Source organism: Tamandua tetradactyla, chromosome 15 (assembly GCF_023851605.1).
Source record: "Tamandua tetradactyla isolate mTamTet1 chromosome 15, mTamTet1.pri, whole genome shotgun sequence".
Lineage (NCBI taxonomy): Eukaryota > Metazoa > Chordata > Mammalia > Pilosa > Myrmecophagidae > Tamandua > Tamandua tetradactyla.
In genome coordinates, this window is record NC_135341.1 from 80924725 (window position 1) to 80946392 (window position 21668).

The 21668-nt window shown below is 37.6% G+C and overlaps 1 protein-coding gene and 3 pseudogenes across 1 annotated transcript in view; 1 reads left to right on the forward strand and 3 right to left on the reverse strand.

Moving 5' to 3' along the window:
* NCK1 (NCK adaptor protein 1) overlaps positions 1 to 21668 on the forward strand; it is a 90877-nt gene that overhangs the window by 47677 nt on the left and 21532 nt on the right. The window lies entirely within an intron of this gene.
* On the reverse strand, positions 1646 to 2518 carry LOC143656871 (chondroitin sulfate synthase 1 pseudogene; annotated as a pseudogene).
* LOC143656872 (chondroitin sulfate synthase 1 pseudogene) lies at positions 2566 to 4306 on the reverse strand (annotated as a pseudogene).
* On the reverse strand, positions 6326 to 16535 carry LOC143656873 (ubiquitin-conjugating enzyme E2 S pseudogene; annotated as a pseudogene).

Consider the following 21668-nt stretch of genomic DNA (forward strand, 5'->3'; position numbering starts at 1 on the left):
TTTGGTGAGATTCAGCAGTGAAACCACCTAGTCCTGGACTTTTTGTGGAGAGGCTTTTGATAACTGATTTAATCTCTGGTTGTTGTTGAGATACTGTATTTCTTCTTGTGTCAGATTAAGTAATGTGTGTGTTTCTAGGAATTTGTCCATTTCATCTGGGTTATCTGATTTGTTGGCATACAGTTGTCCACAGTATCCCTTATAACCCATTTTATTAAAGTGGGGTAGTAATGTCTCCACTTTCCTTTCTGATTTTAGTGATTTGTCTTCTCTTCTTTATTCTTTGTTAGTCTAGTTAAAGTTTTGCCAAGTTTTATTGATCTAAGAACCAACTTTTGGTTTTGTTGCTTCTCTTTATTTCCTTTATTTCCACTCTAATCTTTTTATTGTTCACTGATTTATTTTTCCAGATGATCAATAGGCTGTTGCAGGTAAGTGCAAACTTTCTGCTATAACGACAGATTCGTTTTACTTTTGTCCCCCTAAACGCATAAGCACCAAAATTGTCAAAGAATACTTAATATTTAATAAAACAGGAATGTAAAATTAAGGAGGGGAGTGTTTTCAAAGGGAAATCTTTGGAGATCAGTTTACTACAAATAAATATATACTTCTGAAACACATAAATACTAATAACTAGTAGATATTCCAGAAATGGCAGGGCTCACAACAGTGGATATTAAATAAATTAAAGGCACTTCAGATACAAAAGAGAGAACAAAACAGGAATTAAAGACTGAAATAAGCATCTCCATCAGTGTAAAACAGACAGGAAGGATGAAGTAAACAAAACCAGGTCAAGCTTTCATCAGAGTGTTTTTGTTGTTGTTGTTGTTGTTTTGTCTTTAAGCTTATAAATAATTAGATTTATTATAGTAATTCTTTGCCATTCTAAATATTAACATTTTATCCTTTAAACAGAAGGGTCAGGAAGAGAGAAAATGCCAAATCTTTTTTGAAATTTACTGATAGGTCCATTTGGGCCAGACCAGTGGCACCTTGTCTATAAAATTAGAAGGGCAACACACATTTTGCTTTCCTCACTCCCATCACCTAAATACATATAGGACCGCAAGAAACACAGTTTTGGTGGTCACAGTTGAGTTTGGAAAGCTATTCTAAGATGACAGTACAACTATGAGCTTATTTCCTTACTTTATAACTGAAACATAAAATGGCTTTTTTTTTTAACAGTAAAAATTATTGTAAAAACAAATTGTAGATTCTATGCAGTATTAACATCACAGTGGAACATCTGCCACAGTGACACTGTTCTGTTCTGATAATACTTTGCAGGAGCATCCATGTTTTCTGTGATAGGACTATAGCAACAGAGTTTGAAAAGGAAATGTAAAAAAGTTGTTTTATTCATCAGGTACGTTTCAAGTCATGATTAAGTGTGGTCTGCTACATAGTGTTCAGCAAGAAAATGTATTCACAGGCAAATATTGATCACAATTTTGTTCAAAAAACACAGTCTTAATCTTAAAGGATTCCTTTGTTAGGAAATCATGTGTAAAGTGTAACCTTGTATGGATTTCAAAAACTGGTCATAACAAAAAATTAAAAAAAAAATAATTAAAATGGTCCTTTCCAGCATTAAAATTGTTTTTTCCTGCAGAGTTGGAAATCAGACTGTCCTCACTTAGCTGTTGTTATTATTATTGCTTTTACTATAATGTGGATCATTTTTTTCTAGCCACATTTCAGCTAATTGCTGGGTGGACCCATACGTAGCTGTTTTGGATCCCAAGACATTTTGTACTGTATAGAGTCAAGACTAAACAACTTTTTTGTAAAGGTCCACATCCCAGAACCCTCAGTCTTGAATGGAAACATTGATGCTGCCTACTCGGATAAGATCTCCCGATAGTTTTTCCAGAAGTCAGTTTTTTAAGGAGAGGCAAAATGGTTGTCATTGGGAACTTTACAAAGATTGTAAACAATCTTTTCCTTGGATCATTCTTGCTGAAGATGATTAGAAAATATATTTCTGGCCCAGAACCATATTTGCTTGATGTTGCTCTAGGAATTCTGTAGTAAACACGAGGTCAGCATCACAGAAGAAGAGTAAGGATTCATTATTAAGCTGGAAAGATCCTACTTCAAGGGCTAGTGCTCTGGAAAATTCTCCAGACACAGGCAGAATCTGCATGTCAACCTTAGAATACATAATGCAATAATCTCTCATTAGTTCAGCTTGTTTAGCCTTGTCATGGTTGGAGTTAGAACTGAAAAGCAGAACAAGTTTGATATTCTGATTTGGAACAAGACATGTCTTTTCAAAATCTCCTATGAATTTCACAATCTTATCAAAATGTCCAGATGAAGGAATTGATATGTCTTTTTATCTTTGGGTTTTGTGTCCTTGGTTTTTGATCCAGGGAGCTGAAATGAGAGCTTCTTCAGAATTCAAGAGAAAGGATACGGGTTTAGATTCTTGGTTAATTTTGTTGCCTAGCTCCTTGGCATACAGTTCCTTGTGCTCCACAAACTGAATCTTGCTGAAGGTCTGCATGCCTCCTCATAGAGCATCGTCTGGGGTGGGTAGGAGTCTGCCGTACCCTAGAGTGGCTCTGTAGGAATTGGTATTGAGGTGTCTGAGACCTCTCTGGAGTAGAATTCAACTCCCCCAGGAATTGTCTTGAACCAAGTTTTGTGGTATTTCTGCATGCTTCTTCACCGGAAACACTCATCTTGCCTTTGTGGTTTTTATAGGGGAGCAGCATGTCCTATTCAGCCCCATTCCTGAGGTTAATATGATGATAACCATACTGTATCTCTTAATGTCAATGATGTGTTCTTTGGCCCTGGAGCTGGCATTGATTATTTTCATGACTTGCTCAACAGTCTCAGCCAAGGCATCTCTCTGGGCAGAGCCTATCACTCTTTGAGGGGGCTGACAATGAACAACTGAGTACAAATATTTTCTAGTAAGAGACTCCCATTCCAAAGTTTCCTCTTATTGGGGGTGGGGTGGGGGTGCTGAAACCATAAAAGAAGGAAGAATTCCCAGCTACAGATCTTCTTTATGAATCTTGGTGTTACTGTATTTGCACATTAGGACAGTTTCTCAGTGAAGCTGTATTGTGCGTTGATGAAGTTCAACTATTTGTTGCCTAAGCATATAGCTGTGAAGTCTATACTGATAGGGTCAGTAGTTGTTGTTGGGGTATAGTGTGATGGCTCTGTGAAATTTACTGTTTTGGAGATCTCTAATGTAACCCTTTTTGTTCTATTCATAATTCTCATAAAAAAGCTATTGCATCTCATAAGAACAGACCCACTGCACCCCTGCAAACATCCGGTTGCATCTCGCCACCTCCGCATCCTCCTGGGTGGTGCGCATTTCTAAGAGACATTTTGCAATGTTTGGCACTGTTCTCCCAAGCACTTGCTGGCTCTTGATCACACTGTCTTCCCAATGCAGAAGTTCTTTCCAGGCCTGAGGTGCCAGTTTCCCCATTTCTTCCCTGGTGCCCTGTCCTATGTACCCAAGAAAGAGGGGTTTGCTGCTATTCAAACTCCTCAGGAAATTTTCCAGATGATATCCTTTGATGTAAATTCATCATCTGCTCTAATAAACTATTCAGACTTGTCTAGATAGTGGTCATGCGTGTACTTGAGCGTCATCTGGGGTGGGTAGTCTGCCATACCCCATAGCGGCGCTGTGAAGATTGGTACTGAGGTATTTGAGACCTCACTGGAGTAGAATTCAGCTCTCCCGGGAATTGTCTTGAACCAAGTTTTGTGGTATTTCTGCAGGTATTTCTGGGCAGTCATGACTCCTGTAAAGAGAAAGTTCTTGTCACTTGGGTGGCTGTCCCAGGTTTGGCTTTGAGTGTATTGCTCTGTGTGCCACCAGCCTGGGAAGCTGTCCCTGGACTGGGTGGCAGCCCAGTTGGAGGCATGGGGTAGGGCAAGCTGTGAGGCCGGCGTGAAGCACATCACTATCCAGAGCAGCCCACTGACCTAGGCAAGTTGGCTGTGTATGATCATGCCCATGCTGCTCTTTCTGCTGGACTGCTGCCTTCTCTGCAGCTCTGCGCATCCCCTGCCTGCCACTGTCTGCAGAGGCCAGTCTGCCCTAGTGCCAGGGACTGTGCCTTTAAGAGGGGACTATACGTGGCTCACTGCTCAGGTGCAATGGGGTGGTAGCTCTGTTCATTTGCACACAGGCCCCAATGCTGGTAGTGACCACCAAGTCTGTGCTTTTTGTGTTTCCTTGGCTGGCTCTGCTCAGCCTGCCCCACCTATGTTGTACGTGCTGCCCCAGCAGCTGCAGTCCTCTGGCTTTTTCTGCCATCTTTGAAACCTCCACTCTAACCCTTGTTATTTCCCTCTTTCTTGCTTTGGGCTTAGTTTGCTGTTCTTTTTCTTGATCCTCCAGTTGTGAAGTTAGGAGTCTGATTTAAGTTCTTCTTTTTTTATTGTAAGTGTTTAGAGCTATAAAATTCCCCCTCAGCAGACCTTTGGTGCATCCCGTAAGTTTTAGTATGTTGTATTTTTGTTTTACTAATTTTCCTCAACATTTTCTAGTTTCCCTTGTGATTTCTTCTTTGACCTATTGGTTGTTATTTAATTTCCACATACTTGTGAATTTTTCATTTCTCCTTGTGTTATTGATTTTTAGCTTCATTCCCCATTTTGTTGGTGGAGATATCTTGTATGACTTTAAAATACTTGAATTTATTGAGACCTTTTATGTTCTGTCCTGGAGAATAGAATGAGCCATGTGCACTAGAGAAGAATGTGTATTCTGCTGCTGTTTGGTGAAGTGTTCTATATATGTCTGTTAGGTTTAGTTGGTTTAGAGTGTCCTTCAAGTCTTCTGTTTTCTTATGGATCTTCTATCTAGATTTTGTATGCATTATTGAAAGCGGTGAATTGTAGTCTTCTGCTATTAATGTATAACCATCTATTTCTCCCTTCAAATCTGTCAATATTTGCCTCATGTTTTGGGGCTCTTATATTAGGTGCGTATATAACTGTATGTCTTCTTGTTGAGTTGACCCCTTTGTCACTATGTAGTGATCTTCTTTGTATTTTGCAACAGTTTTTGATTTAAAGTCTATTGTATCAGAAATTGGATACTATTCCAGCTCTTCTTTCGTTGCTATTTGCCTGATGTATTTTTTTTTAAACCTTTTACATTCAGCCTACTTGCATCTTTGAATTTAAGATGAGTCTTTTGTAAATAGCATGTAGTTGGGATGTGTTTTTTTTAACCCTTTCTGACGATCTCTGCTTTTTGACTGGAGATTTTAACCCATTTATATTTTAAAGTAATTACCGATAATGTAGCACTTTCTTCTGCCATTTGCTATTTTGTCCATGTAAATCTTAAACTTTTTTTTTCATCCTGAAATCTTCTGTTAATGCCTACATTCGTATTTATTTGATGTTTTTGTGTTGTATCACTTGAGTCCCTTCTTACTTCTTTCTGAATATGTTTTTCATATATTTTCTTTCTGGTTCCCATGGGACTAAAATTTGACATCTTAAATCTATAATAATCATGTTTGATTTGATATCAACTTAATGTCAGTAGCATATACATAGTGTTCCTTTATCCCTCATACCCCATACCTTTTTATTGTACTTGTTACACATTCTATCTCTATACATTTTATGTCTCTAGCATAGATTTATCATTACTTTTTATGCCCTTGAAATTTAGAACCTGGAGAAGTAAAAAGTGATATTACATAACAACATATACGATATTGCTGGCATTTATCATTCCCAGTATAGTTACCTTTACTGGAGGTCTTTATTTCTTTATGCCATTTCGGTCCACTAACTGGTATCCTTTCATTTCAGTCTGAAAATCTCCCTTTAATGTTGTTTGTAGGGCAGATCTAGTTGTGACTTACTTCTTCAGCTTTTGTTTATCTGGGGATGTCTTAATCTTTCCCTCATTTTTATAAGAAAATCTTACTGGATATGAAATTCTTGGTTCAAAGTTGTTTTCTTCTAGCACTTTAAATATTTTGTCCCACTGCATTCTTTCCGATGAGAAACTGGACCTTAGCCTTATTGAGACCCCTTTATACATAACTTGTTGCTTTTCTCTTGCAGCTTTCAGATGTCTCCATTTGTCCTTGACATTGGAAGTTTGATTACTGTGTGTGTGGGTGTAATTCTCGTTGAGTTTATCCTGTTTGAGTTTCCTTGGGCTTCTTGAGTGTGCATATTCATGTTTTCATTAAGTTTTGGCAGTTTCCTTCCATTACTATTATTTTTGAGTTACTTTTCTAACTTTATTTAGAAAAACAAATCCAGGTCCCAGTGGCCCACATGCCCTAACACCCCTACCCACAAGCTATACTTTAAAGAATGTAGAGACAACGTTGGAGGAATGAATAGGTTCATGGGGAGAAAGGACAGGAAGAGGGAGAGCCCCATATAACTGCTACAGTCCCTGCTTCTTGTCCGTCCTTTTCTTGGCTGCCAGCTTCTTATTGCACTCATTTGCATGCTTTTGGGCCCGTTGGTCCCTCCTGGGCCCTTGGACGCTAAGGGACTGGTGAAGGAGGCTATGGCTGCACTGACTAGAGCTCAGTCAGACCCAGGCTTACTGCCTCTGGATCCATCAGCACCTCCCTGGATCTCAGTGAGCAGGTAGTTGCATGCTGTGTATTCCTCATAGTTGTTTAGCACTAGGTGGTTCTCTAACTCATTGAGCGTAGATATGAGGTTGGGGTGAATCTGCAAGTATTTGATGGTCAGCACTGCATGTACCACATGTCCACTTCTGCCATCTACTTCCTCTTGAGCATGTTGACACAGACCTCACTGCGGGTGCTCATGTTTGGGTGGGATATCTTGGTCAGGAAGTATCCCTTAGGTGGGAAAGCAGGGAAGTCCTTCCCCGCAGTAAGGTCTGTGCCAACATGCTCAAGAGGAAGTAGTTTTCTGCGGAACTGGCTTCCGGTGTATAGGGCTCCCTCAGGGCCTTCAGTGGTGACCTGTGGGTCAGTTAGCTCTTCCTCATTGGGGAAGAGCTTGATGCTATCAAGTAGGTCAGTCACCTCCTTGTATTCCAGGTGGATGATGTGGATGGTCATGTTCTTCACTTTGGAGTTTATGACTGTGCCCGGCTGGGGGTGGATTCTCTCAGCTCTCTTCTTGCACGCTTTAGGCTACCAGTCGGGACAGGGGGCCCAGCTACTGCCACTGCAGCCTGGTGAGGCACCAGAAGCCCCGCTTGCTCCCCATCTCTGATACCGATGTGCTGTGTCTGCTCTGCCTGTCCCTGTGTCTGGCTACATGGAGACATTATTTTTTTGAATATTTCTTCTGTCTCTTTCTCTTTCTTCTCCTTTGGGGACTACCATAATGCGTATATTGGAATGCTTGTTGATGTCCCACATGTCTTTTAGGCTCTGTTTGCTTTTATAATTTTTTTTTTTCATTCTATTCCTAAGCCTAAATCATTTAAATTGTCTTCAGGATCATTAATTTTTTCTTCTGCCAGTTCCAATCTGCTGTTGAAACCCTCTAAGGAGTTTTTTTCTGTCTACCCTTTGTCCCACATTAGTTGTACTTACTTGTTTCTGACAGTGCTTTAGCTGTCTTCACACTCCTTCTCTGTCTTCTGAGCAAATTCTGGGAGGGTGAGCCCAAGATAAGTTATGTAGTTCAGTCTTCATGCTTCCACCGCATAAATTGGCACTGGTGTATAGGCAGCCCAATATGTGTATAGGGTTCATTCTGTTTATTCTGGAACAGAAGCAGTACCCACAGTGGGAGTGCAGGCTGTCTTCAGGGTGGGGTGGGCAAAGAGCTAGCATGGCACCATACCATTTCTCTGGGTGCTTTTTCATGATTCACCCATTACCCAATTATTGCAACCCTTTAACTACTTTCCAGAATTTTGAGGAAGACAGCTCTGCCTGTTTTTTCCAGTTGTTCAAGGATTCTCTGGGGAAATGGCACCCTGGAGTGTCTTATGCTGCCACCTAGGTCTGCTGGAAGTCTCTGTTGGTATCTTAATGCACATGCCACTTCTTCCATTTTGGCAGCAGTGCAGATCCACAATGAAGCTGGCCTTTGGGATAGGGCTGCAAGAGGAAAAAAATGGAAAAAATATTAGTGATTGAAATTTAGCCCACTTTCTCTGACTTTCAGCAGACTTTTTACCCTTTTGGCCATATGGCTTTCTTTTGGAGTTATATTTTGACTGCACCTGCCACATGAGTCCCTATCCTACCTGCCTCTGGTTCAAGTCAGGAAATAAAGCGCAAGGTGGTGGGTGGGCCCAAAAGGAAATATATAGCTGTTGTACTGGTCTTTTTTCAAATATTGAATCCCCTTCCCGTCTGCTTGCTTTTATTTTCTTAGTCCTCAGGAAGTTATTCTTCATATATATATGTATGTATATCAAATAGTATGAAAAGTTCATTTTCAGGGTTTCAGACTCCACATGAAATGAAAACTAATGAGTTTTGGTGTAGTATCAAAGCAGAATATTCACAGTATTGGAAAAGGCTCTTAAAATACTTTTTCTATGTTCATATCTGTGAGTTCTTCCTGATCACACAGAATTATCTCAGCTGTTTTTTTTTTAATTTAATTTTTCTTTATTAGAGAAGTTGTGAATTTACAGAACAAACGTTGATGAAATACAGGATTCCCATATTCCCTATTGTTAGTACCTTGCATTGGTGTTAAAATTTTGTTACGATTACTGATACCACATTTTTATCATTGTACTATTAACTGTAGTCCATGATTTAACTTAGGGTTCACTGTGTAGAGTACTTCATGGATTTTTAAATTTGTAATCTATGTATTTTTTTATTGTGAAAAATAACATATGCAAAAAAATCAGTAAATTTCAAAGCACGCTGCAATAATTAGTTACAAAACAGATTTTCAGAATTTTTATGGGTTACAGTTCCATGGTTTCAGGTTTCACCTTCTAGTTGTTCCAAGGCACTGGAGACTAAAAGAAGTATTAATATAATAATTCAGCAGTCATCCTCATTTTTTCAATCCTATCTTCTCTGTTATAACTCCTTCTCTTTTGCTCTTTCTCCCAGTCTTTAGGGTTATTTAGGCTATGCCCATTCTAACTTTTTTTCATGTTAGAAAGGGCTGTCAATAATACGGGACTGGGAGAAGGAGCTAGTTGATGTTCTCTGAGAGGCTGGTCTCTTGGTTTCAGAACTTACCTGACCTAGGAACCCATCTGGAACTTGTAGGTTTCTGGAAAATAAACATAGTGCGTGGGACCTTTGTAGAATCTCAGATAAAGCCCCGATGTTCTTTAGAATTGGCAGAAATGGGTTAGTTGGGGTTTTGCAAGTATCTAGCTAAAGCTTGCATAAGAGTAGCCACTGATACCTTATTTGTTACAATTCTTTTCCCCATTTTTGTCAGGAAGACATTGTTGATCCCATGTGCTGGGGCCAGGCTTATCCCTGGGAGTCATATGTCACATTTCCAGGGAGACTTTTCACCCCTGGCTGTCATGTCGCATGTAGGGGGGAGGGTAATTATTTCACTTGAGAAGTTGATCTATGTATAAAGTATTTAAAAATATTATTGTAATTATTATGCTTCATCTTATGTATGAGCTTTAATTTTCTAATGGGTACTAAGCACTTGAACATATAACAGATATTTCCCCCAGTTTATTAGTACCTTAACTTTGTCAATTTTGGTGGTAGGCATAATAATGCTCCTTCACATCTACCCCCATCCCCAGTGATGTATAGGTCCTAATCTCCAGACCCTGTGGAATATGTTACTTTACATGGTTAAAATAATTTTGCAGGTGTGATTAAGGGTTAAGATAGGGAGATTATCCTGGTTTATCTGGGTAGAACCACAGTAATCACAAATGTCTTTATAAGAAGGAGGCAGAAGTGTCAAAGTGAGAGGAGATTTAACATCAGCAGCACAGGTTGGAGTTATGTGGCCAAAAGCCAAGGACTGTGAACAGCTTCTAGGAGCTGGAATAGGCAAAGAGTGGATTCTCCTCTAAGGCCTCCAGAAGGAGCTCAGCTCTGCTGATAACTTGATTTTAGCCTGTAAGATCTGTTTCAGGCACCAGAATGGCAAGAAAATAAACTTTTTGTTTTAAGTCACTAAGTTTGTTATAATTGCTTACAGGAGCGATAGGAAACTAATGTATTGTTGTACAGAAGTTTTAAGTTTTTCATTTATAGTTTCTGACACTTGAAATCTTGCTAAGTAGTTCCCTCCATCACAAATATGAAAATATTATTTCTGTATTTTATTTTTAGTTTTGCCTTTTTGTCTTTAAATCTTTAATAGCTTATTTTATTTTAGTTGAACTTTTTATTTTGAAGTTTTAGATCTAAATGCAATTGAAAGGAATAATACTGAGAGATCTTGGGTATCCTTTACCCATTTCCCCCAATGGCAGCATCTGACCAAACTGTAGTATAATATCAGAATCAAGTTCATGATATTGATACAGTCAAGATTTAGAACATTTCTGTAAGAATCCCTCATGTTACCCTTTTATAGCCACCTTTTCTTCCTCCCATCCCCATACCCTCCCTTAACCCTTGGCAACTAATATCTGCTTTCCGTTTCTATAATTTTGAAAATGGTATATAAATGGAATCATTATAACCTTTAGGGATTGTCATTTTTTTTTTCTTTCCCACTTAGCATAATTCCCTGGATATTTATCTGGGTTGTTGCATGTATCAGTAGTTTACTGCTTAGTAGTATTCCATGGTTTGAATATACCATAATTTGTTTAACCATTTGTCTGTTGAAGAACAGCTGAGCTGTTTCCATTTTTTTGCTATTACAAATAAAGCTGTTATAAACATTCATATTAACATTTTTGTAAGAATGAGTCTTTGTTTCTCTGGAAAAAATGCCTGGGTTGTATGTTTGACTGTTTAAGAAGCTACTAAATTGTTTTATAGTTGTACCATTTTATATTTCCATTAGCATTGTATACGTGTTTTAGTTCTCTGCTGCTGAAATAAATACCATACAGTGGGTTGGCTTAAACAGGGAATTTGAGTCACTGTTTTCAAGCTAGAAGTCCAAAATCCATGCATCAGTAAGGTGAAGTTTTCTCCCCCAAAATCGTGGTATTTTTTGGTGTGCTGGTTTGAAACTGTTGTGCACCCCAGAGAAAAGCCATGTTCTTTAATCCTGGCTCAATATTGTTGGGTGGGATCTTTTTGATTAAGTTGTTTCCATGGAGATGTGATCCACCCAGTTGTGGGTAGGACCTTTTGATTAGGTGGTTTCCATGGAGATGTGTCTACCCATTCAAAGTGAAGTCACTTACTGGAGTCTATTAAGAAGGAACCATTTAGGAAAAAGCTTTAGAGCTGATACAAGAGAACTTTGGAGATGCAGAGGAAAAATGCCCCTGGGGAAGCCATTTGAAATGAGGCACCAAGAGGGAAAGCTAGCAGAGGTTGACATGTGCCTTTGCCGCTGACAGAGATTCCCTGAGCATCATCAGCTCTTTCTTGAGTTATCTGTCTCTGGATGCCTTAGTTTGGACATTTTTATGGCCTCAGAGGTATAAGCTTGCAGCTTAATAAATTCCTTTTTAAAAAGGTGTTCCATTTGTGGTATATTGCATTCTGGCAGCTTTAACAAACCAGTGCACTTGGTCCTTCATTTTTCTCCTAAATGGCAATGCATATGGTGGTATCTGTTAACTTCCATCTCTGGCTGCTTCCCATGGCTTCTCTCTCTGTCTGACTTCTACTATGCTCATAAAGGCCTACAGTAATCCAGTTTAAAGCCCAGCCTGATTCAGTTGTGCCGACTCTTAACTGAATTCACTTCTTGAAGAGATCTTATTTACAGTGCATCCACACCCACCAGCATGTGGACCAAGATCACGAACATGTCCAAACTGGGGTACACAATTCAGTCCATCATAATGAGTAATCCAGTTTCAGCAGTACTCTTGTCGACATTTGGTGGTGTTACTTATTTTTTTAGCCAGTTTATGGTGATCCCATTGTGATTTTAATTTGCATTCCTTAATAGCTGATGCTGAATATCTTTTCATGTGCTCATTTGCCAACTATATGCCCTCTTCAGTGATTGTCTGTTCATATCTTTTGGCTGTTTTTCTTTCCTCTTTTTCTTTTTATATTTAAGTGTCTTATTTGTGGTAAAATATACATGGTATCAGAGTCATTTAAACCATTTTTATGTGTGCTATTCTTTGATCATAAGCACATTAACATTGCTGTGTAACCTTTGCTATTTTCTATTTTCAGGACATTTTCATCATCCCAAACAGTTAATTGTATCCATTAAACAATAACTCCCCATTCCCTCTTCCCTCCAGTCCCTGATAAACCACTGTCACTGTTCTGCTTTCTATGTCTATGAATTTCTTTATTCTAAGTGTTTCCTGAAAGAAAAATCATAGAGTATTTATCTTTTTGTCTGGCTTATTTCACTCAGCATGTTTTCTTCAAGGTTCATCCATTGTTGTAGCATGTATCAGCACTTCATTGGTTGATGGACACATTAGGTAACATACCTTTTGGATATTGTGAATAATGTTATTGTGAACATTGGTATACAAGTATCTGTCTGAGTCCCTACTTTCATTCTGTTTGGTTATATCCCTTGAAGTGGAGTTGCTGGATCATAATAATTCTATGTTTAACATAGACGATATTGCGAAACCATTTTCCACAGTGGCTGCACCATTTTACATTTCCACCAGCAATGTACAGCGTTCCTATTTCTTTGTAGCCTCACCGACACTTTTTATTTTCCATTTTAAAAATAATGGCTGTCTTAGTGTGGCTGTGATCTGGTATCTCAATGTAGTTTTGATTTGCATTTCCCTAATGACTAGTGATGTTGAACATCTTTTTTAGTGCTTATTGGTCACTTGTATATCTTCTTTAGAGAAATCTCTATCCAATTTCTTTGCTCATTTTTTAATTGTTTTTTTTTTTTTTTTTTGGTTTTGAGTTGTAGGAGTTTTTGCCTGTTTTCTAATTGTTTTTCTTCTGGTGAGTTTTTAATAAACATTCTAAATATAGTCCTTTGTTGGATATGTGACTTGCAAATATTTCCTCCCAGTTTAGCTTATTTTTCCATCTTCTTAACAGTCTTTCACAGAGCAAAAGCTTTTGAGTTGATGAAGGCCCAGGTATCCAGTTTTCCTTTCATAGACCTTCCTTTTTATGTAAAGTGTAAGAATTACTCTTTGCCTACCTGTATATCCCTAGAGATTTTCCCCTATAATTTTTTTAAAAAGTTTTAAGTTTTACCTTTTACATTCAAGTTCATGATTGATTTTGAGTTAGTATTTGTATAAGGTGTGTCATTAGGTTGAGGTTCATTTATTTTTTTGCCTATGGATATATAATTGTTCCAGCACTGTTTGTTGAAAAGGCTATCTTTTCTCCATTGAATTACTTTTGCACTTTTGTCAGTTCAGCTGGGTTGTGGAACAAAAAATGAAAAAATCCGCTGTACATTAAATGAGTCCAGTAAGAAGGATATAGAGAAAAAAGAGGCAGTATAAAGGGACAGAGATGGAGAGTTTTCTAAGCTTAATGAAAGAAGTAGGTCATCAGAATGAAGATTCACAACAACTTGCAAACAAGATACATTTTTAAAAAATTCATTCATTTAGACACTACGTTAGCAAAACTGCTGAATAGCAAATACAAGGGAAAATATTTTCAAAAATCAGAGAAAAGAAAAGAACGGTTGTCTACAGAGGATAGATATGTAGACTGACAAAAGATTACTCAGTAACAAGAGACTTTGCAAGGTGAAGGAATATCTACAAAGTGCTGAGAGAAAATAATCACCAACATAAAATTCTGTATTCTGCTAAATTATCCAAAAATAAAACATTTTATGTTAAGAAAAAGGTTCAGTTGGGCATTTTTGTGTGGATCTGTGTGTTCTTGGTTATTTTACATCGATTAATATGTCTATCCCTTTGCTAATGCCATATAGTTTTTATTACTATAACTACATGTCTCGAAATTAGGATGATACCTCCAACTTTATTCCTCTCTTAATTTTTTAGGTTTTCTACTTCCTTTGATTTTCCACATGTATTTTAGAAAGAGACTTTGATAATAATTGCAGTACACCTGTAACTTTTTTATGTTGGAATTTCCAGTTCATGTACATTATTTACATCTTTGGTTTCTTTCATCAGTGTTTTGTCGTTTTCAGCAAACAAGTCTTCTTCATTTTTTTTTTAATGATTGTAAATTATATTGTATTTTGATTTTGGTGTTCATGTATTCTTTGGTATATAGAAATACATGTTGCTCGTCTTGTGTCCTGGCCTTGGTGAATTCCTTAGTACTAGGAATTTTTCCATAGATTCCTTGGGCTCTTCTATGTAGACAGTCATCTGCAAATAGAGGCAGTTTTATTTCTTCATTTCTGGTATGTATACACATTATTTCCTTTTCTTGCCTTACTCCATTAGCTAGAACATGCAGCACTATGGTGTGGTCTTCAGTGTTTGGTAGAATTCTTAGTGAATCCATCTCAGCCTGGATATTTATTTATTTTTTTGGGTGGAGTTTCTAAATTGCAAATTTATTTTCCTGAATAGTGAGAGGGCTATTTTAATGTTCTGTTTTATATTAGGTAAGATGTGTTGTTTTAAGAATTGGTCCATTTCTTCTAAAGCTGTCAAATTTATGTGTGTACAGTTGTTCATAATATTCCCTTATCCTTTTGATGTCGGCAGGCTCTGTAGTGATAGCTCCTCTTTCATTCCTAATATTGATTTGTGTTTTCTTTTTCTTGCTAGAAGTTTGTCAGTTTTATTGCTCTTTTCAAAGAACTAGCTTTTTTTCCTTCGTTTGTTCTGTTTTCTGTTTCGTTGATTTTTGCTCTTTATTATTTCCTTCTGCTTGCTTTGGGATTATTTTGCCTTCTTTTAGGTTCTTGAGTTGGTTGCTTAGATTACTGATCTGAGACTTTTCTCTTTTATAATGTATCCCTTTAGTGCTATAAAATTTCCTCTTGGCACTGCTTTAACTGTGTCCCATGAATTTTGATATGTTGTATTTTTGTTTTCATTTGTGTCATTTTTTTATTTCCCTTGAAACTGTCTCTGACTCATGACTCATTTAAACAGTTTTGTTAATTTCTAAATGTTTGGAGATTTTCCTGTTATCTTTCTGTTATAGATTTCTACTTTGTTCCCATTGTGGTCAGAGAAGACACTGTATGATAGCAGTTCTTTTAAATTTTCTTAGATTTGATTTGTAACCAGGAAATGGTCTATCTTGGTATATATTCTGTGTATTTGAAAAGCATGTATATTTTGTTTTTGTTGGGTATGATATTTATAAATGTCACATCCTGTTGGTTTTGATGGTGTTGAGTTCTTTTGTATCTTTGCTGACTTAAGTTTGACCATTTGGCCAGCAAGATGAAAGTCCTGTTTCCCTAACTTGACTTTTGTTTTACACCTGGCAGAGATGTTGGGGTACCTCCTTTGGCAGAGATGTTGGTGTACCTCCTTATATAGCCTCGTGAGGGTAGAAGCCTAGGCTTCCCACTTGACCTTTGTAGATGTTGGTGGGACCACACTTTTTCTGTGGATGTTGGCTGAAGTAGATCAGTTTTTGTCTAAAAGTTTACTGTTTTGCTGGGCTACCACATTTTTGGTCCTTTGATTGGTAGTCACTGACTTTTGTTGTTGCTACTTGCATCTGTGCCTGTTGGTATTTCCAGGTTGCCTATGTCCAGCTCCGTGTCAGGGGCATATGAGGCAAAAATTAAAAAAATAAAAAGTAAAATAATATTGTTTCTTGGGGTCTGAGGTCTCTAATAGATCTGCCTTTTTCTTTTCACCTTTCATAGTTATCTAATGTCTGTTTCATGTATAATGTCCACATTCTTTAGTTGTACTTACCTGGAAGAATAGGGAAAAAGTATATCTACTCCATCTTCCCAGAAGTGGAAATCCTTGGTCTAATAATATACTTTTGTTAGTATATTATTATGCACTGAACAGGACATTGTTTTTTCCCCAATAGCCAATTTGTCTTGTTGTCAGTTATTGAATAACTCATTCTTTCCCATGATTTAAAATGCTACTCATGTCGTCTAGGAAATTCTTACATATGTATGTCTATACATAGAGTAGAAATTACTTATGGCTGCCATAACAAATTACCACAGACTGTGTAGCTTAAAATATCAAAAGTTTATGTTCTCACAGTTCTGGAGGCTAGAAGTGTGAAATCAAGGTGTCAGCAGGGCCATGTTTCCTCTGAAGGCTCTAAGGAAGAATCATTTCTTGCCTCTTCATAGTTTCTGATGGTTACCAGGATTCTTGGCGTTCCTTGACTTGTAGCTGCATTGCTCTAGATCTGCTTCTGTCACATGGGCTTCCTCTTGTGTCTTTGTCTCTGTGTCTAGATTTCCCATTTCCTTCCTATAATAACACCGATCATTGGATGTAGGGATCACCCTGTTTCCAAATAAGGTTGTATTTACAGGTTCCAGGTAGACATAAATTTTCTGGGGACACTATTCAACCCAGTACATACCTCCATTATCCTTATGCAGCTTTCAATCTGATACGTTTAACACATTTCTACTCCCATCCATTGAGTTGTATCTGCTTGCCAAAAGTCAGTTGTATTGAATTTCTAACTCTTTTTCTTCCAGGTGTGCTTATAATTATATATATTATGTAATTAAAATGTGCTAGAAGAGTTGTTTTTATGAAAGCTAAGTTAATTGCTATGGAAAGACTCACCAAAGGAAGTCACTTTAAAAAATCACTTTGTATTATGTGTGAGTGAGTCTACTGTAAAAGGTTGGGGGAGGGGTGGGTGGAGGAAAGGTGGTATATTTTGTAATCATAGAGATACATTCTGTATTCAGGTTATATCATCCGTATTTTGAGGTATTTCATCTACTTTAAGAACTCAGAGATGGTATATTAGAGACTAGGGCTTCTGAAACATCTGTATATAGTGTATTTGTTTCTGGCTCTTAGTTTATATTCCATTGATGTATTTGTTTCTGTGCAGTATCGTATTATTTTAATTACCTTTGCATTTTAGTGTATTTTGATATTGGCCTATATTTGGAACTCAGCTGAAAATAACAGAAAACCCAGGTAAAATTGCCTTATATAATAAAGAGATTTATTGACCCAAGCAATTGGAAGTTCAGAGGGCAGACTTCAGTGCTTCTTTTAGCAGCTCTGGTTCTGTTTCCCAGCAGTTCTTCAGTTACTTGTTTGTCAGCTTTACTTTCCACCTGGTGGCAGGATAGTTGCAGTAGTTTCAGACCTCACATCTGACAATGAAAAAATCCAGCTGAAGTTGCGTATTGTATTTCTCAAGAGCCAGGAAACTTTTCCTAGAAGTCCCTAACATACTAAACCCTGCATCCCATTGGCAGCCTTAATTGGGCTAATGTGACCTGAGAAAGCAAGAGGGAAGAGACTGCCATGATTGGCTTCTGAACTCTGGCTATTAGTCATGAAGCTTTTAAAAATGCTGACATTTGGGCAGCACTCCAGACTGATTAGAATCTCTGAAGTGGGTGCCCTGACTCCTGTACTTTTCTTAGGAGCTCTGTAAGTTTTTCTCATGTACTGTCAGGGCTTTGATTAATCTAGGCATACCTTTGAAGGTAGGGTCAATCTCTCAAGTAGCAGGGTTACAATAATAATAATACAATGGTGGCAATTAGAAAGATAATTGGGATGTTGTTAGGAAATAAATGCTAGATAAATAACCTATAATGTCGTTATACCAGCCCTTTTATATTTCCAAAACATTCCTTACATGTTTATTTTGTAGGTAAATTTTTAAATCAGTTTAAGTTAACAAAAGAAATCCCATTGGATCTAGAATTAAATTGCATTAATTTTTAGATTAATTGGGAGTGGGATGTATATAGGGGAAGAAGCAGTCAAGCCCAGGTATCCCTGCAAAACTGTCTCTGTTTCTAGCTTTTCAGTTTCTTAGAAAGCCTGTTGCTGATTGTTGTAATTTTTCACACCAGCCATCAGTAAGTATTTAGGCTTTGTTATAACTTTCTATTTTGAAGTAATTTCAAACGTAGAAAAATTGCAAGAATACAATTTGTTTTTCCTGATATCTGTCAGCCTATCACTGTTTCTTGATTACCGCATCATCCTCCATTTCAGCTGCTTTAGTTTTGAGTCATTTTTTCAGAAGGGGTAAACAATGTGTAGTAGACTAAAATGACTTTCCCTGGGAACATTGAAAAATTTGCTTCATAATAGAAAGAAGAGACTACTAGTCAATATCGAAGCAGAAAACTGAATTTATTTGCTTGCTAAGCCAGGGATAGTTGCTTATATAAAACACAGTCTCTGAGTAAAGCAGAGAGTGCTTGCTCATCTGGGTTCAGGAATGAGATTCCCTTGTAATTTTCTTTTCTTTTTTCTAAAAGAATTTGTATAAATGGGAATTACCTGTTCTTTAATTTTTTTTAAGCATTGTTGTTATGAAATATCATACAAAAAAGCAATAAATTTTGAAGTACATTGTAACAAGTAGTTATAGCACAGATTTCAGAGTTTGATATGAGTTAACAGTTTCACAATTTTTTGCACCACATAATGTCCCCAAGATTCATTCACTTCGTTGCATACCTCATGACTTCATTCCTTTCTGTAGCCGCAGAATGTTCCATCAAACTTAAACACCACAGTTCACCATTCTGCTTCTCAGTCATCATATCGTTCAGCCACCTCAGTCCACTGGGTGTTAAAGATAATGTCCAAGTAAACAATCCATTTCTCACATTATCCTCACTTAGTTGTCCATCGTCAATACTTTGAGTTTTAGACAATTATCATTTGCTCTAAAGAGAAACATAACAGAAAAACACACCCTCACCAAATAGAAAATCCAAACCACCCCTTAACTATTGTCCTTCCCCTTCAATAATTTACCCCTAGTATTGCTGTGGTACTGTTGATGTCTTCCTCTTCATTGTAGGCCATAGCATACTGTACTAGTCCGGGTTCTCTAGAGAAGTATGACCAACAGGAGATATCTGTATATATGAGATTTATAAAGGTGTCATGCAGCTGTGGGAAAGGAAGAGTCCAAATCTGCAAGGAGGCTGTGAAGCTGGCAGCTCCAATGTATAGTCTGGAGGAACTCCACAGGAGAGGCTCCCTGGCTTAAGAAGCAGTGAAAAAGTCTCTCTTCTTCAACTGATTGGATTATTGGGTGGGTAGGTGGGGGAACACACCTTAGTTGATGGCAGATGTAATCAGCCACAAAATGGAATCATCTCACTGATGATTTATTACATCAGTCTTCTGATTTATCAGCCAGCCATGAAATATCCTAGCAGCACTGGTCAGGCCAGTGCTTGCTTAATCAGACAACTGACCAAGTTGATACCGGAACCTAACTGTCACACGTACAATAGTAGTTGTCCCCCTATGGTGTCTATTATTGACTCTGTGCAAGATTCATACCTTTCAAGTAGTTCATGTAAGAACTCACATTTATATTTGTACTGTTAATTGTTAGGATCCATGCTCTATACAACCCCTTTCAATCATGTTCACCTTCATTATGACAGTATTACTTAATAGGCCCACTACTGAACTGCTTTCACTTCTTTCCATTCCCTTTCATCTAAGTTCAACCTATTAGCTAACTGTTTACCCATCTCTAGCTTCTCTGTATCTCTAGGCCCCTTATATTGTACACTATAAGCCTCTGTGTTTACTTTTACCAAGGTCATAGTAGTGAAATCATAACAGTATTTATCCTTTTATGTCTGGCTCATTTCACTCAGTAATATGTCATCAAGGTTCATCCATGTTATCATATCCTTAAGGACTTCATTTTGTCTTACTGCTGTGTAATATTCCATCATATGAATATACTACATTTTGTTTATATGTGGTATTTACATATGTTGATGGGCACTTGGATTGTTTTAATCTTTTGACAGTTGTGAATAATGCTGCTATGAAGATCAGTGGGCAAATGTCTGTGTGTCACTGCTTTCAGCTCTTCTGGGTAGTGGTATTGACTGGTCATCAGGCAGCTCAATATTTAGTTTTCTGAGGAACCACCAAACTGTCTTTTATAGCAGCTATAACATTATACAGTCCCACCAGCAGTGAATAAATGTTCCATATTCTTCACATCCTCTCCAACATTTGTAGTTTTCTGTTTTTAACAGCCATTATAGGTGTGAGGTGATTACTCATTGTAATCTTGATTTGCATTTCCCTCAGCTAATGATGATGAGCATTTCTTCATGTGCTTTTTAGCCATCCATATTTGCTCTTCAGAAAAATGTCTATTCATGTCTTTAGCCCATTTTGTAATTGGGTTGTTTGCTCTTTTGTTGTTGAGTTATATAATTTCTTTATGCATTAAGGATATCAGGCCTTTGTCTGATATGTGGTTTCCAAATATTTTCTCCCATAGAGTTGGCTGCCTCTTCACCTTTTTGACAAAGTCCTTTGAGGCACAGAAGCATTTTAATTGAGGAGTTCCCGTTTATCTATTTTTTCTTTTGTTGCTTGTACTTAAGGTGTAAAGTTTAAAAAGCTGTCTCCTATTAGTAGGTCTTTTTCTTCTAGTTTTATATTAACTTGCTTGTTCTAGTTTGCTAGCTGCCGGAATGCAATATACCAGAAACAGAATGGATTTTAAAAAGGGGAATTTAGTAAGTTGCTAGTTTACAGTTCTAAGGCCAAGAAAATGTACAAGTCTATAGAAATTCCAATCTAAGGCATCCAGGGAAAGATACTTTGGTTCAAGACCAGTGAAGTTCAGGGTTTCTCTCTCAAGTGAAAGGACACATGGTAAACACAGTCAGAGTTTCTCTCTCATCTGAAAAGGCACATGGTGAACATGGCATCATCTGCTAGCTTCTTTTCCTGTCTTCCTGTTTCGTGAAGCTCCCCAGGAGGCATTTTCTTTCTTCATCTTCAAAGGTCACTGGCTGGTGGACTCTGCTTCTCATGGCTATGCCATTCTACTCTGCTCTCTGAATCTCCTTCACTCACCAAAATGTTTCCTCTTTTATAGGACTCCAGAAACTGATCAAGACCCACCTGAATGGGTGGAGACATGTCATCACTTAAACCAGTTTAACAGCCACTCTTGATTATATCACATCTCCAGGGAGACGATCCGACTATAGCTTCAAACATACAGTATTATATAGGGATTATTCTGCCTTTGCGAAATGGGATTTTGATTAAAACATGGCTTTTCTAGGGGATATATATCCCTTCAAACCAGCACATTGCTCTTATATTTAGGTCTTTGATCCACTTTGAGTTAATTTTTGTATAGAGTGTAAGCTAGGGGTCTTCTTTCATTCTTTTGTCTATCGTTAATCCAGTTCTCCCATGCCCATTTATTGAAAAGACTGTTCTACCCCAATTCAGTGGATTTGGGGGGCCTTGCCAAAGATCGCTTGACCATAGATTTTGTGGTCTATCTCTCCACTCGATATTCAGTTTCATTGTCCTGTCTTTGTGTCTGTACCATGCTGTTTTGACCACTGTGGCTGGTTCTTTAAATTTTAATAGAATTTGCCTGTGAAACACCATTTGGTGTCTTCATTATGGGAAGATTTCTTAATAACAGTCGATTTTTTTTTTTTTTACTATTGCTGTTTTTATTGTATATAAATTTGTATATATTACCTATTTT